Raw genomic sequence first — 5341 nt, forward strand, 5'->3', positions numbered from 1 at the left:
TAACTTGAAATTGTGCTCAATGGCGGTGCCGCGGGCGAGGACAATCCAGGAAGGCAGCCTGGTGATGGTACAAAAGCATTAGACTAGGGGCTCTGTCTCCCCAGGTTCAGCGTCCAGATCTGCCACGAATCTGACTGGCGTCTGGATGGATGCTCCTCTGACCTGAGCCTCCTGACGCACCTGCGGGTGATGGAGTCGCATGTGGCGACGGGGAGGACGGCGACTTCCCCCGGAAGTTGCTCTCGCTCTGCACCCTTCATGTGGCTTTGGGTGACTCGCAATAACATGAGGAAGTAGGTAAATATTCAATATTACTATCCCCACTTTACAAATGAAGAAACTGAGGTTCAATCAGAAAGTGAAATAAGCGGCCCTTCCCAGGGTCCTCCCCCCTCCCCCCACCCCCGCTGCTAACTCTCCACATCTGCCTCCAATCGAAGGATGGAAGTATCTCTCTTCCATCTCTGCAACGATGTTCTAATGACCATAAGAAGTGGTGTAGCTTTGGGGCGCCTGCGGGGCTCAGTCGGTTGGGCGTCCGACTTCAGCTCAGGGCATGATCTCCCGGTTCGTGGGTTTGAGCCCCGCGTCGGGCTCTGGGCTGACGGCTCAGAGCCTGAATCCTGCTTCGGATTCTGTGTCTCCCTCTCTCTCTGCCCCTCCCCTGCCTGCACTCTGTCTCTCTCTCTCTCTCTCTCAAAAATAAATACGCATTAAAAAAATAAAAAAATAAAGAAAGAGGTGATGTAGCTTCTAAGTCGGTGAATAATGGAGGGGCCAAGATTCCATCAAGAAAGGATATGTAGAAATGTCAGCCCGACACCCACGGTTTGCAATTTCTTCAAGGAACTGTAATTTGTTGTTCAGAGGTTTTGGTCCAAACACTCAACAAAAAAAAAGAAAAAGAGAGAGCAGAGCATCTGGTCATCTTGTGGTCTCCACATGCTTAAGGGCTGTATTTCCACTGAGAGGTAAAGGAGAAAGAAACCAACCCTCACAAAGACTGAAACCAGCTTCAATTTCACGTAATCCCTGCTTATTAATATGTTCTCGCCCATCGTCTAACTACCCTCTGGGAAGTAAAACAGAGGAAGATAATATAACGTAGAGCCTCAATTTATCTTCACTGCTTTTGCACTTAGAGCGGGGTAAGCCAACTACTGCCTGCCGGCCCATGAACCCACCATCGGTTTTTGCACAGCCTACGTGCTGTGTAATGGGCCATATATTTTGTAATGATCGAAAGAAAGAACTCTTAAAGAATAACATTGTGTGGCGTGCAAATTGTATGAAAGTCATATTTCAGTGGCCATAATTCAAGTTGGTTTGTTTCTTAATCAAAGCCACACTCCCGGGGCGCCTGGGTGGCTCAGTGGGTTAAGCGTCCAACTTGGGCTCGGGTCACGGTCTCGTGGTTTGTGAGTTCGAGCCCCTCCCTCTGCCCCTCTCTCCTTCTCTCTGCCCCTCCCCTGCTCATGCTCTGTCTCTGTCTCAAAAATAAACAGTAAAAAAATTAAAAGAAAAAAAGCCACCCCGCCCCCACATGCCGCCTGTGGTTGCTTTTACGAGACCACAGCAGCATTAAGTAGATGCAAGAGAGACTTTGGGTCCACAAGTCCTACATTATTTACTACCAGGCCCCCTCTGGGGAGGGGGCGGGGAGGGCTGGAGGACCCCCGATATTGTGCATGCAGGGTGCAGTGAAGATGCACTAACTGTACCAGGAGAAAAGACCACAGGGCTAAAGATCTAGAAGGAAAAAAGAAAGCACTCAATAGAAATAGATTCATAAAAAAAGTTCCCGTTTTAAAGCTCTGAGAACTCCGAGATACACAGCCCCGGACCATCATCTCCTCCTGAGCATGGGCACAACCGTAACTTGCCTCTTCCCAACAGAGGACAGACAGGTGACGGGATGTCACTCTCACGCTTACATCACGTCCCGTAAAAATCTGTCTTAGCAGAACGGAGACCCTCCCTTGCTGACTCTGCAGACGTAAGCGGCCACATTTTGAGAGGACTCGCAAGGGGGCCATGTGGCAAGGAATGTGGGCACTTGGGGGAACTGATCTCCGGTGACAGCCAGTGAGCAAACACAGCCTCAGTCCTGCAACCGCGAGGAATGAATCCGCCGACGACCACGTGAATTTGGAAGAGAACGCCCAGGTCCAGAAGGAAATGCGGCTGGGCTGACATTGTGTTTTCAGGTTTGTGAGACCCTCAGTAGGGGACCCAGAACACCTGAGCCGTGGGGACTGTGACAGAGAGCAGGGGACCTGGAGCGCCTGAGCCGCGGGGACCGTGACAGAGAGTGGGGGACCCGGAGCGCCTGAGCCGCGGGGACCGTGACATAACATGTCTGTCTTGTTATAAGCTATCAAATCTGTGGTTATTTGAGACAGAATATTAGCAAATGAATGTAAATTTGCCACATGTAAAAAAAAAAAGTATGTGGTAATTTGTTGCGAAGCAATAAAAAACTAATTTTTATTGTGCTGAAGAAAATAGCTGGCAGATTGTGGAACCACAACAGAGCACTGGAAAATATATTTTTTTAAATAAAGTGGAAACATCAGAAGTAAAACCTATAATAACTGAAACTAAGAACTCAATAGAATATTTTAACAGCATATTAGAAAGAAACCAGAGATAGGGGTGCCAGGGGGGCTCAGTCGGTTAAGCATCCGACTTTGGCTCAGGTCATGATCTCACGGTTCATGAGTTTGAGCCCCGCCTCGAGCTCTGTGCTGACAGCGTGGAGCCCGCTTGGGATTCTCTCTCTCCCTTTCTCTCTGCCCCTCCCCCACTCATGCTGTCTCTCTCTCAAAATAAATAAATAAACCTTTTTAAAAAGTTTCACTATAAAAAAGAAAAAAACTAGAGATAAAAAAATCACTGAATGAGAAGCATGTCAGTAGGAAATATCCAAGCAGAAGCACAGGGAGGGAGAAAGAATGTGTAATATATATTCAAGAGCACAGGAGGCATAGAGAACCTGGTGAAAGGTCTAGTGTATGTGTAATTGGAGTTATGGGTAGACAGGAGAGAGAGATGGAATGTACCAGAAGCAACAGATGCAGAAACATGTTCTCAGTTTTCCAAACCTGAGGACAATATCAGGACAGAGAGTCAAGAGTGACACTGAACTCCATGCAAAACATATACACACACACCTCCCACTCCAACAAAATGCACGCACACATACCGTGTAAGATGGCCAAGAAAGAAAAAGGCTTAAAAGTAGGTAGAGGAAAAAGATACACTATTTTCAAGGAATAACAATAAGACTGTTAACTGGCTTCTGAACAGCAGTAATAAGAAACAGAAATCCGTGGAATGATATCGAAGGGCTGAAAGGAAGTAGCTGCCAAAGGAGAATTCTAGACTCCAGGAAAATATCATGCACGAAGAAAAGCCAAAATAAAAACAGCTTCGGAAATGGAAAAAATGAGAGAATTCCTCACCGGAAGACTTTCACTAAAGGACTATGAGCTGGGGTTCTTCACTTAACCAACTGAGCCCCCCAGGTGCCCCTGGGGTTCTTCAGATGGAAGGAAAATTCATGCCAGACACAAACCAAAACAAAAAATAACCAAAATGAATTTCAGCATAAAAGATAAATGTATGGAAAGCATAAATTAATATTACACGTAATATTATCCAATTAATTAACATCTTGTGAATGTCTAAATACTTGTGGAATGAAAATACACAGTAACAACATTAAGACAGGGGTAAATCAAATTCAGTTTTCACATAATCGTGGCATGGTCCTTGAAATCTAATCTCTAAAATAAACATTCAAGTGATGTGTAAGGAACAAATAAAAGGAATAAAAATACTTGATTATTCCAAAATAAGATAAAAAGGAAAGGTATCTAAAAAATGGGAAAAGTAGAAAACAAATGGTCACATACGTAAAACCCAAAGATATCGGTAATTTTGTTATAATATAAAAATGTAAATTTCATTAAATGCAAAATAATAATCCAATTAGTACACAAAAACTGTCACACGGGATAAGAAAACAAAATTCTGTTTATAGAAGACATACCTTGTCAGCATACAGAAAGATTAAATATAAAAGAATGGAAAAAATACCATGCAAACACTAATCAAAAGAAAGTTATTGTTTTATGTACACATCAGAAAAGAAGATGTCCATTTTTAAAAATTTGAAGCTTATTTTGTGACCTGCCCTACGGTCTAGCCTGGAGAACGTGCTGCATGTACTCAAAAACAATACACATTCTGTTCTTTTTATGTGTAGTTTTCCAGAAGTGTCAGGTCAAGTCGTCTGGCGATGTTGTTCGTGTATTCTCCATCCTTGTGGATTCTCTGATTGTTCTATAAATTAATAAAGTAGAATTATTGAGCTCTCCAACTATATTTGTTGTGTGGTCTATTTCTCCTTTCAATCTGTCCTTTTCATGGATTTCTGGGCTCTGCTCTCAGGTGCATATACCTTCATAATTTTATATCTTCCTAACAGAGTGACTCTTTTATCATAAATGTTTGTCTCTTGTAACATCCCTTGTCTCGAAGTCTATTTTGTCTGATATTAACACAGCTCTCCTGTGGTTACTGTTTGCGTGGCGTATCTATTTACCACCGTGACTTTCAAAGTATCTGTGTCTCTGACTCTAAAGGTACTGCCTGTAAACAACTGATCAACTACATCTTGCTTTTTAAAATCCGTTCTGACAATCTTTCCCTTTCGACTTGATGATTCAATGTGTTCACCTTTTTTTTAAGTTTACTTATTTTGAGAGAGAGAGAGAGACAGAGCGAGCAGGGGAGGGGCAGAGAGAGAAAAAGAGAAAGGAAATCCCAAGCAGGCTCCACACTGGCTGCACAGAGCCCTATGCGGGGCTCGCGCTCACAAACTGTGAGATCAGGACCTGAACAGAAACCAAGAGTCGTCGGTGCGTTCACGTTTAATGTAATAAACAGTGTGAATGAGGCACTGTCTTCCATGTCACTAGCTGTTTTCCAAATTTCGTGTGTTTTACATTCCTCTATTCCCCCTTTACTGCCTTTTCTGTTAAACAACTTTTTTATTGCACCGTATTGATTCTTTTGTTGATTTTAAAACTGGATATTTTTTTTTGAGTGCTTGTTCTATGCATGTTTAAATTATCACAATGTTGTTCAGGTTAATACAAAGTTGATTTCAATGAAATACGGCAATATGGAAATATGCCTCCATTTCTTCCTCTTACGCCTCTGCACTATCGTCATGTAACATCTTTATTTTTATAAATCCAATTTATAAATCCATACAGTATTATAACAATACGACCGCTTTGAATGATGGTCTGTTTTTCTCTAAAAACATTAC

This window comes from Leopardus geoffroyi, chromosome C3 (genome assembly GCF_018350155.1).
Source record: "Leopardus geoffroyi isolate Oge1 chromosome C3, O.geoffroyi_Oge1_pat1.0, whole genome shotgun sequence".
In the NCBI taxonomy this organism is placed as follows: Eukaryota; Metazoa; Chordata; class Mammalia; order Carnivora; family Felidae; genus Leopardus; species Leopardus geoffroyi.